This window comes from Ailuropoda melanoleuca, chromosome 5 (assembly GCF_002007445.2).
Source record: "Ailuropoda melanoleuca isolate Jingjing chromosome 5, ASM200744v2, whole genome shotgun sequence".
NCBI lineage: Eukaryota > Metazoa > Chordata > Mammalia > Carnivora > Ursidae > Ailuropoda > Ailuropoda melanoleuca.
Window position 1 is genome coordinate 28,327,103 of NC_048222.1, and position 12,575 is coordinate 28,339,677.

The 12,575-nt window shown below is 41.9% G+C and overlaps 1 long non-coding RNA gene across 1 annotated transcript; it reads left to right on the plus strand.

Annotated features, from left to right (window-relative positions):
* The first annotated feature begins 47 nt into the window (after positions 1-47).
* LOC117802214 lies at positions 48-10,879 on the plus strand. The gene is made up of 3 exons (XR_004625276.1): positions 48-777; positions 2,274-2,369; positions 10,485-10,879. It is a non-coding gene; the product is annotated as an uncharacterized LOC117802214 (long non-coding RNA).
* Positions 10,880-12,575: the final 1,696 nt, after the last annotated feature.

The window sequence follows — 12,575 nt, forward strand, 5'->3', positions numbered from 1 at the left end:
CAATTAGATTTCCCAATAAACCAATGACATAGGCTCCGTAATAATCTTCGTTTTACATGAGAGGAAACTAGTCACAGTGGGTTAAAAAAAAAAAATCAGGAGCCACCTGTAAATTAGCAAGGGATCATTTGGTGTTTACAAATTCTGCCCCCACAAAAAATACTGAAATGCAAAGAAAGGATGGACCCCAAAGTTTAAAGGTAGGGAGTCTAATCCCCCTAGATCTTCAACACACTGCTTAGGACTTGCTCTGTCCCAGAACATGTCCCCATGCAAGGGGGATGGAGTTCACCATGGAGAGGGAATGACATTCCTTAAGATCTGTTCCTAGGGAGGAAAATACATAAACAGTCAAACCTTATGACTCACCCAAATGAGGATCCCTTTCCTTATACTGTCTTCAGTGAATCTTAACACCTTAAAGAATCATGTGTTTACATCAAACTTCTGTCTGGTGAGTAACAATTCCTGCTTATTGGTTCCTTTTTCAGAATTCGGCCACACCCAGGGGATAAGGAAGGCTCTCCAAGCTCATCATCTCTAATATTTTAATATAGTATATGATATATAAATTAATATATTAATGATATATTAATATATTTCAGGAGAGGGGCCCATTGAGTGAGAGCTGCTCTAACTGCAAGTCTCTCAGCCCCCATCCTCTCCCAGGCTCCAGGATGGTGGTTCTGAGGATCGCTGGGGTCCCAGGGATGGCAGCTCTCGTGATGTCCTTGGTGATGCTGAGCTCCCCTTTGGTTCAGAGCAGAGACACCCCAGGTAAGTGCAGAGCTGCTGCTCTTGGAGAATCCAGCTCAGGGAAATGACCTTAGGGGGCTTTCCATGTGGGCCCACTCCCTGAGAAAGACTTTGGGGCTCTGACATTGTGTAGGAGCTGCTATTCTCACCAGAGTGAGAAGGAGATCAGGGTGTGCACATGATGGGGACAATGGTACCTGGTGGTCTGGAGTGATTTTGGAGGGACAAGGTTCTCACAAAGGGGTCATCAGAATGACATTTCAACATCCATCAAAGATCAGAAAGGAGAAATTATGGTTAGTCTGCATTGTCCAAGGTCTGAAGATCACTCTGTGGAGTCAGTGCTCCAGGTAGGGGCCCTTCCACAGAACCAGGCAGGAACCTTCATTCCACGACCAGTGGTGGCCAGAGCAGCAGAGGAGGGTGATGAGGTCAAGCTTGGTTAAGGCCCATACATACTGCAGCTGACCATCCCCCCACGTCCCCCATGTCCAGAACTCCCACGTCCATGTCCAGCACATTAGGAAAGGACAAGAGAGGAAGGAAGAAACATGAAGTGGCATCTCCTTAAGCTGCTCATTATACATAATTTAATATTATAACTTCTAGTTTTCTGTATCAAATCCTCATAGCACCTCTTAATTTCTAGTTCCAGTTTACCACCAAGACCATGTGTAACAGAATGGTGAGCAGTTTATGTTAAAATTCTTCATCTGAAACAGATACTCATCCATATCCCATACTTTGCTCCAGGCCCAGGGACCCTGTGAGAAACACGACCTTAATTAACAATTGAGATTCAGACATCAGTAAACCAGCTAATATACTGGAATCTGCAAAGATGGTCGCAAGTGACCTTGAAAAAATATGAGGGGAATAAAGCAAAGCCTGGCAGGATGGGGCAGGTAGAGGACTAGTGGATAGAGTACAGTACGACATGGTATAAGACGTTAAGTGACTAGGGGCGCCTGGGTGGCACAGCGGTTAAGCGTCTGCCTTCAGCTCAGGGTGTGATCCCTGCGTTATGGGATCGAGCCCCACATCAGGCTCCTCTGCTATGAGCCTGCTTCTTCCTCTCCCACTCCCCCTGCTTGTGTTCCCTCTCTCGCTGGCTGTCTCTATCTCTGTCGAATAAATAAATAAAATCTTTAAAAAAAAAAAAAAAAGACGTTAAGTGAGTAAAGGCTTAACAACTTTACCATGGGAAACTCCTGCAAAACAGTGTGTCTACTAGAAAATGGATCTTTTCTGCAGCCTGAAGGAAGAGAGGAGCCCTGGGAGTCAGAGTCTAGAAGTGGTCAGAATGCTGGGTGAAATAAAAGGGGGGTGAACAAAGAATGTTAGCAGCAGGATGGAGAAGATGAGATGAATAGTTCAGAGTAATTCAACCCCACAGTGACACCAACCATCCTGTGCCCTCTACCCCATGCTATAGGCTAGGGAAGTACCCAGGGCAAAGCAAACATACTCTAGACCTGGCAGGCTCAGAAACTGCAATAACTACATCCACATTACAGGTCCAAGATATGTGCTCCTAGGAAACTGAAGATACAGAGACCAAGGAAAGGCCCTGGAGTCAAAAAGAAGGCACCAGAAATGTCTAACACACACAGGTATTTATTGGTCCTTGGGATTACTCAGAAACAATGCTCTATAGGGAGGAGTCTCAGAGGAAACCAGGGCCTATAGACCATCCAGGGTACTAAATTGTCACCATACATCAAATTTCAGCATTTATTGAGTACTTTCTATGTATCAGGCCCTTTGCAGGTGCTAAGTGTGAGTAGGATCATAGGCAAGAATTGGAGGGGTCTTTGGGGACATCAATCATTGGTGTTGAGGAGCACAGAGATTCAGAGGCATTGGAGCTTTAAAGTAGATCTGATGCTGAGGATTCCCCTATGTCCTCTTCTGTCACATGAGGATTGTCACCTGCAGTAGGACAAACACAGTGGGATTAGGACTCCCCGTTTAGCTTTGCATACTCCATCCATTTACCCCTGCCTCCTTCATTTTCTTTCCTCACCGACCCTTCAGGAGGTGGTCTGCCCAGCAAATGTTGTTGCCCCCAGAGGAGGATCAGTGAGAAGTCAAAGGGTACCCTAAGGAGATGTCATTTCACTCTCCAGCTCTCCACAGTGCTCTGAAGCTCCTCTTAAAGGGGCACCAATAACCCTTCAATACTAGCCCAGTGGATATTTACCTTAGTTGCCAGATTATAAACATCTGACATTCATTAATTATTTCCTTGTTCCTGAAATTTCTGCTCCCTTGGCTTAGGTGATGAAATATTCTTCTAACTCTCCTGCCTCTCCACTTCTTTGAAGTCTCTTTGAACACTTCTCTTTTCTTGCACAACACTGAGATCAAGACCTGAGCTGAAATCAAGAGCCAGATACTCAACCAAGTGAGCCACCCGGGAGCTCCCTTGCATTTTATACAATAAAAATAAGATAGGAGGTGCTGATGTACAAATCACATGATGTCTCGTTTTCACTCATGCTACATGTCCAGTGTGACAGCAAAGTAGCTCTGCTAATTATAGTTACTCAGGGAACCAGGCTGACAGACCTTCTTCTTTGACATCTGCTCCCATAATTTCCCAAGCAGACTGATGGACCTTAGTGAATCATATACTGGCTCTTAATAATCCCTCCTGGAAATAATGCATCACTTCTCACACTTCATTATCCAAAGCAAATCACATGGATGTGTCTAATTTCAAAAGAGTTGGAATCTTTGGTGGTAGAAAGTATTCAATAAGTAGACATTAATAAATAATATTACTCACTTATACCAGACACATGTATTGAAGACCTACTATTTATAAGGACATATGCCAGGCCATGTGGGTAAAAGGAGCTTCTAGCTCCTAAAAGGCTTACAAATTATCTACTGGCCTAAGGAGGGCCTCTGGGGAATTGGCAATGTTCTATTCCCTGACCTAGGTGCTAGTTACATGGGTGTTCTCTTGATAATCAATGGCTGTACATTAATGTTTTGTGTATTTCTTACATATGCCTGCTAGCTCACAGAGTAAAAGGGTTTAAAAAGAGAGGTAAAGGAGGATATTAGTAATTTGAAGCAAAAAAGAAACCAACGAATCAAGCAGAAATAGTGAGCTTTAATAATGGTTGGAATAAAGAATATTTAGATGAAACAATTAGTGGGACTTCTGCAACTGAAGAATAATTAATAAACAAGCGGTGAGACTGAGAAATGCTCTCAAGGGCAGTGTAAAAGATTAAACAATAGGGAATATTAAAAGAAAACTTATGAGACATGAAGGATCAAAACTGACATCCTGACATCTTGATAATCAGACACCTAGAAAGTGGGAGAAAGAGTAAAAGGAGATGAAATGTCTGAAAAAAAGAATAGATTTCTAGGCTTTATAGAAAGATGAAATAACTTAGTTTGACACGGTACATTGATGGCCAATGAAGTTTTTAAAAACATATCTCTTTAAAAAGCACACTTATCTAGTACATTATAAGAAAACTGTAAGATCTCCAAAGACAAAAAGAAAATTGTCAACACTTGTAGAGAGAGCACGTCCACCGATAAAAGAACAAGAGCAGATCCATCTGGAGAAAAATAAATAGACATCATTCCTATCAACAGCAGCCCACAGTGGAAGGTTACTTGCATAGAACTGAACAAAAAGAACTTTCAATCCCAAAATGTATACCCACAATACACAGTCATTTCAATACAACATGAATACTCTCAAACATTTCAACCTTCGATGCTTTGCTATTCAAAAAACCACTTTTAAAATACTTTTTAAATTTTTAAAAAATATTTTATTTCTCTGAGACAGAGAGAGAAAGAGAGAGAGAACGAGCGAGCACAAGTGGCATGAGGGTCAGAGGGAGAAGCAGGGAGCCTGACATGGGGCTTGATCCCAGGACCCTGGGATCATGACTTGAGCTGAAGGCAGACACTTAACCAACTGAGCCACCCAGGTGCCCCTAAAATACTTTTTTTTAAAAAAAGCACCTCCCTTGGGGCGCCTGGGTGGCACAGCGGTTAAGCATCTGCCTTCGGCTCAGGGCGTGATCCTGGCGTTATGGGATCGAGCCGGCTCCTGTGCTATGAGCCTGCTTCTTCCTCTCCCACTCCCCCTGCTTGTGTTCCCTCTCTCGCTGGCTGTCTCTATCTCTGTCAAGTAAATAAATAAAATCTTAAAAAAAAAAAAACACCTCCCAAAAAAGACAAACACATCTAAGAGAGAAGAAGAAAATGAGAAAGATCAAATAATTTTAAGAAGTTATTGTTACCTTAAAAAGCAAAGGCTGATATTTTTTAAAGTAAGAAAAAATGCTGGAACAAATAGTCCTTAAATTTGTATGGAACCAGAAAAGGCCCCGAATCACCAAGGAACTGTCAAAAAGGAAAAACAAAGCTGGGGGCATCACAATGCTGGATTTCGAGCTGTACTACAAAGCTGTGATCACAAAGACAAATGCTGGATTTCGAGCTGTACTACAAAGCTGTGATCACAAAGACAGCATGGTACTGGCACAAAAACAGACACAAAGACCAATGGAACAGAATAGAGAACCCAGAAATGGACCCTCGGCTCTTTGGGCAACTAATCTTTGATAAAGCAGGAAAAAACATCCGGTGGAAAAAAGACAGTCTCTTCAATAAATGGTGCTGGGAAAATTGGACAGCTACATAAACTCCAAATGGACGAAAGACCTCGATGTGAGACAGGAATCCATCAAAATCCTAGAGGAGAACATAGGCAGCAACCTCTACGACATCGGCCACGGCAACATTTTTCATGACACATCTCCAAAGGCAAGAGAAACAAAAGACAAAATGAACTCATGGGACTTCATCAAGATAAAAAGCCTCTGCACAGCCAAGGAAACAGTCAAAAAAACTAAGAGGCAGCCCACAGAATGGGAGAATATATTTGCAAGTGATGCTACAGATAAAAGACTGGTATCCAATGGGAGAATATATTTGCAAGTGATGCTACAGATAAAAGACTGGTATCCAAGATCTACAAAGAACTTCTCAAACTCAATACGCGAGAAACAAACAAATCATAAAATGGGCAGAAGATATGAACAGACACTTTTCCAATGATGACATAAAAATGGCTAACAGACACATGAAAAAATGTTCAAAACCATTAGCCATCAGGGAAATTCAAATCAAAACCACACTAAGATGCCACCTTACGCCAATGTGGAGAAAGGGGATCCCTCCTACATTGTTGGTGGGAATGCAAGTTGGTACAGCCACTCTGGAAAACAGTATGGAGGTCCTGAAAAATGGAGCTACCCTATGACCCAGCCATTGCACTACTGGGTATTTACCCCAACGATACAGACGTTGTGAAGAGAAGGGCCATATGCACCGCAGTGTTCATAGCAGCATTGTCCACAATAGCTAAATCGTGGAAGGAACCGAGATGCCCTTCAACAGACAACTGGATTAAGAAGTTGTGGTCCATATATACAATAGAATATTACTCAGCTATCAGAAAGAATGAATTCTCAACATTTGCTGCAACATGCGGCACTGGAGGAGATAATGCTAAGTGAAATAAGTCAAGCAGAGAAAGACAATTATCATATGATTTCTCTCATCTATGGAACATAAGAACTAGGATGATCGGTAGGGGAAGAAAGGGATAAAGAAAAGGGGGGTAATCAGAAGGGGGAATGAAACATGAGAGACTATGGACTNGATGACTGGATTAAGAAGTTGTGGTCCATATATACAATAGAATATTACTCAGCTATCAGAAAGAATGAATTCTCAACATTTGCTGCAACATGGACAGCACTGGAGGAGATAATGCTAAGTGAAATAAGTCAAGCAGAGAAAGACAATTATCATATGATTTCTCTCATCTATGGAACATAAGAACTAGGATGATCGGTAGGGGAAGAAAGGGATAAAGAAAGGGGGGGTAATCAGAAGGGGGAATGAAACATGAGAGACTATNAAGCATGAGAGACTCTGGACTCTAGGAAACAAACTGAGGGCTTCAGAGGGGAGGGGGTGGGGGGATGGGATAGACTGGTGATGGGTAGTAAGGAGGGCACGTATTGCACGGTGCATTGGGTGTTATACGCAACTAATGAATCATCGAACTTTACATCAGAAACCAGGGATGTACTGTATGGTGACTAACATAATATAATAAAAGAACATTAAAATAAAAAATAGAAATAAATAAAGTAAGAAAAAATGCATTTAAAACAAACTGGAACTAAAAATGTAGTTGATATTAACATAAAGGAGGTGCTAAGTAGTGATATTAGGGAGAAACGAAAGTACTGCCAAGTTTTTGTCTCTTTTGTGAGTCAGGAAGGTTAGATAGATTTATCAGTGTCTTAATGAATATGATTAAGGGCATTAAGATAAGCCATTCATGAGTATAATTAGAAAATGCCACTTATAGAGTAACAGAATTTGGCCTAGCCTTTAGGGATGAGAGATGAGAAAAATGAACAAGAATAAAGTATATTAAATAAAACATTTTAATAAAATGATAGTAAATTTTTAATATAATAGTAATTGCAATAAATTGAATGAGTTCAACAACCAATTAAAAAGAAGAGACTCCCAAATTGTACCTTCAACACAGTCTAACAAAGTCAGAATAAATGAAAGGTCAAAAACCAAATAATGGGGGGCGCCTGGATGGCACAGCGGTTAAGCGTCTGCCTTCGGCTCAGGGCATGATCCTAGCGTTGTGGGATTGAGCCCCACATCAGGCTCCTCTGCTATGAGTCTGCTTCTTCCTCTCCCACTCCCCCTGCTTGTGTTCCCTCTCTCNGGCTGTCTCTATCTCTGTCGAATAAATAAATAAAATCTTAAAAAAAAACCCAAATAATGGAAAAAGGCACTTCAGGCGGATAAACAAAGATGACCGACATAAAAAAATCTCACATCTGCCAAAAGAGAATTAAAGACAGTGAAAACCTAGAGCAAGAAACTATAATGAACATGAACATATATCCCCCTGAAAATAAAACCTCAAAATACAAGAGCGACAAATGACAGAAATATGTGGAGAAAGGCTCTAAAAATTGAAAATCTTAAATTAAACTGCAGATTTTAACATATCCTCAAAAACTAAGAGCAGAAGCAAACAGAAAATAAAGATATAGAAGATCTAAATAATCAAGTAAAAGGCTCAAATAAGTACATAGAGATTTCCACAACCAACACCATGCACGTTGTTTTCAAGCAGACGTGGCACGTTTATGAAAACAACATTTATTAAGCCACAAAGAAGTCCTCAGTGTGTTCGAATTAATGTCACGTATGTTCTTTGGCCATAATGTAATTGAATTCTAAATTGATGAAAAAGAATAAACAAATGAACTCCATATACCCCAAACATGCAATTAAATAACCATAGGAATGAAAATATAAATGACGGAACACTTAGTATTCAGTGAAAACCTGTATATCAAAAGTAGTGTCTAGAAGGAAACATCTAGCTTTTAAACAAATGTGTTAGGAAAGAAAGCCTGAAAACGAATGTGCTAATCATTTCTGTTAAGAGAATGGGAAAGTAGAAAAACAGCAGAAGAAAAAAATGTAAATAATATGGACAAGAGCAGAATTCAGTGAACTAGAGAACAAAAAATAGGGAAGATAAACAAAATCAAAGTTTGATTCAATGGAAAGTGTAAAGAGGCTAATAGACCCATCTGGTCAAACCACTAAAGAAAATGTAGAATATTCAGAATGAAAAGGAGAAACGACTATCTACACATTTTATTTTATTTTATTTTATTTTATTTTATTTTATTTTTAAAGATTTTATTTATTTATTTGACAGAGATAGAGACAGCCAGCGAGAGAGGGAACACAAGCAGGGGGAGTGGGAGAGGAAGAAGCAGGCTCATAGCAGAGGAGCCTGATGTGGGGGCTCGATCCCACAACGCCGGGATCACGCCCTGAGCCGAAGGCAGACGCTTAACCGCTGTGCCACCCAGGCACCGCACTACACAGACATTTTAAATGAAAAAAAGTTTGTTATGATCAACTCTATTCCAATAAATCTGAAAATTTAGATTAGATGAATACATTTCTAGAAAGATTAAAAGGTCAAAACTACAGGAAGTAATAGAAACCTGAAATAGAGTCATGAGCATCAAAGACAACAGCTTGGAAGGCAAAGAACACCTTCCCAACAGCTCCTGTCCTAATGTGGCAGCTAGGACATTTCAAAAACAAATCGTTCCTCTATTAAACGTGTCATTCTAGAACACAGAAAGGAACAAAAGCTTTCTGAATCATCTTATGAGGCTGGTGATCTTTATTTTCAGAGCCAGCTAAGGATAGTACAAGAGAAGAAAATTATGGATTAATGTCAGCCATGTCACTGAATCCAACAATGTATTACAAGAATGATTCATTTTGATCAAATAAGATTTGTACTAGGATAGTGTAAGTGCATGACTATCAGTTTATTGTAATGTAAGTGCCTGACATTAAACTTTTGATTGCCAAGTCATCCATCTCAAAGATATGTGTGGAAAAGACTCATATTGCCTGATATACAACTAGATAAAGAATAAAGAGCCAGGCTGCGTTCCCCTCCCCCCCATGAAGCTCCTCTTTTAGAAAGCCCTGGGTGACCTAGATGAGATAACGGACTGCTTGAGTGACCCTGCTTTTCCCTTCCTGCGCTTTCATTCCAGTTCTTACAAATTCACCAATAAAGAGTGACCCTATGAAATCCGAGACACCCCTTCCTCAACCCCAATAATGGCAGATCCCCAGGTCTCTTCTACCCCCCACAACTTCACTGTGTGGCTCTGGGCAGGCCATGTACCCTCCAGGACTTGTGAATAATAAGCTAATAAATCTTGGGTTTTTTTCAAAGTTCCCTAATGGTTGTTGCTGAAGAGTGTCTTGCAGTCATAAGAACCACAGGGCCTGTCTGGGAAATGTCTGTAGGGACTCCCCACAAGTAGTAGGGACCCAGGTGAGTGCCCTCAGGCATTCCTAGCTGATTGCATCACCATGGTTAGGCTGAGACCCACAAAACACCTAGGAATGCAGTGAAGGCAATGTCAGAATATCAATAATACAATCCAAAAAAATCAGTAAACCAAAAAAGAACATCATATTAATTTCAACTGAATTCAACTCATTAATTGCATAAACAATTTGATCAATTTTACCACATGTAAAGATTATTAACCAAAAATCTATAGCAAATATATTTATGGAGAAATTAAATGCATTCCCTTTGAGATTATGCAAAAGGTAGGATGTCCTTTATAATTACAAATGTTTAACACAGTATTGGAGGTTCGTAGACGTCACTATGACAACAGAGGAAAATCGAGGTTATGAAGATTGTCAGGGAGAGATAAAATGAGTGCAGATGATATATATAACCTACATAGTGGATAAGACTGAGCCTCTGGAGTCCCAAGGCCTGAATTCATATCCAAACTCTATACCTTTCAAGCTGTGTGACCCTGGACAGGCTCCTTCACCCCTCTTCATGTCTGCTTCCCCCTCTGTATGATGGGGAAATAATGGTACCAACTTCCAGACATAAGTAAGTGAATACATAAGAAGCATATAGAATAGCACCTGGTAAGTAGTAAGCAACTCAACTGATGTTCTTTATCAGCGTATTGTTTCCTCTAGTCAGTGATTCTGAAATACAATGTGCTTGAAGAGCCCCTGTTGAAGTGTTTCTCCTTCCCATCCACCACCCCTACCAGGCTGCCTCCTCTTTTGCACTGTGTCCCTGGTACCAGCACTGGAATGACTCACAGGAGCCCCTGCACCTGGGGATGCTGTCGGGCCACCTGGTCTTCAGGACAGCGATGCCAGTGAGGATGCCTGCCACACCTGCCACCAGGCCCAGGACACAGACCACAGTCCCTTTCATCTCAGGCACTTGGATCAGCTCCTGAGCCTCTGAGGCACAAAGGAAAGACAGAGTTAAAAGGCGCAGAGAGCAAGAGCTGGCCTCAGGTGTAGGAGTATGAAGAGTTAAAAATTGTGAGATCACCAGTGAAGTTTGGATAAAGTGACAATAAGACACATGAGATTAAGGAAAGCAGGTGCTGCTGAGAGATGGATCCTGGAAATAAAGATGGTGTCAGGACAGCACTGGCAAAGGGACGGGGCTCCATACCCCAGTGCTGAAGGAGCGGCTGGTCCAGGCCCCAGTGCTTCACCTTGCAGTCATAGACGTCTTCAGCTGTGGGAAGGAAGGTTAGGTAGTGGAACTTGTGGAATCTGAATTCTGTGCTGGGCAGGAAGACAGTCTCAGTTATTCCTTTGGTGACAATTTGCCCATTGCACAGCCATGTGACATTGAGCACAGGTGGGAAAAACTTGTCCACGTGGCAGATTAGGGTGTTGGGCTGTCCCAGCTCCACAGGCTCCTTTGGAAACACAGTCACCTCAGGTGGCTCTGAGAAGGGGCAGGACCTGCTAAGTCTGCTGCCTTTGGCTGAATCTCAAAGGTCTCCACCACCCTAACCCCTATATTCTCCAGGTTAGGGGCCACCTCTCTCATGCCGACCCTTTGTCCCCCCCCTCCCCGCCAAACCATGGCTCCCAGATCAAAGTCATAGCTTCTCATGCTCCTGGCTGGCCTCCCCCACCCCAACCTTGTTCTTGAATAAGAACATGACTCCTTTGATGACCGAAGCACCCAGTTTTATGGACTGAATATTGTTCATTTATGAGGAGAGTTTCATTCATGAGTGGACATCTGAGTCTCCCTTTCTCTATGCAGTAGAGGGAATCTCCTATCCCTGCAGTTGGGTGGTGGAGAAATGAGCAAGAGCAAGCAGTACCATTTGTGGCCCTGGTGTGGTTGGATCCTTGGATCAGGATGTTCAAGTCCTTCCTTGCTGTGACGATGTCAGCAACACGCCTCCAAGCATCAAAGTCGAAGGCATGAATAAACTCTGGCAGTTGCCAGACAGTCTCCTTATCCAGGTCCACATAAAACTGCTCATCCCCATCAAACTCAAACATGTACTCCCCGGAGGGTCTGTGTGTCTGGACAACTAGGCATACACTGACACGTGGCCCACTGCGTGAAGAAAAAGGCAGATTGGAGAACAGGTGATTATGTAAGAAAGTAAACAGAACACAGGAAACAAAGTAATAACATGAACTATTAACACAGAGAATGGGGGGGGCGCCTGGGTGGCACAGCGGTTAAGCGTCTGCCTTCACCTCAGGGCGTGATCCCGGTGTTATGGGATTGAGCCCCACATCAGGCTCCTCCGCTAGGAGCCTGCTTTCCTCTCCCACTCCCCCTGCTTGTGTTCCCTCTCTCGCTGGCTGTCTCTATCTCTGTCGAATAAATAAATAAAATCTTTAAAAAAAAAACAGAGAATGGGAAATGAAAAATGGGGAAAAATGGGAAGAAACAATGAGAGAAATGACTTACTGAGAATTCAGGTTGTTTCCCTCGTTCCTGAAAATTTANAGAATGGGAAATGAAAAATGGGGGAAAATGGGAAGAAACAATGAGAGAAATGACTTACTGAGAATTCAGGTTGTTTCCCTCGTTCCTGAAAATTTAAGCAACCATCACTCCAGTACAATAATAATCACACTGAATACAATAATAATATTTATGGAGGACTTACTATGTGCTCAACTTATTCTTTGCATCTTCATACCCCCACGTAAAGCATTCTTCTGCATATTAAGGACCTGACACAGAGGGTAAGTAACTGGCCTAAGGTAGCACAGCCCCTCGTAGAAGCAAGAATGAATCATCTTCCCACCCACATGCACAATATCTCAGAATCCTTGTAGGACCAGGCATATAAAATTAGTGA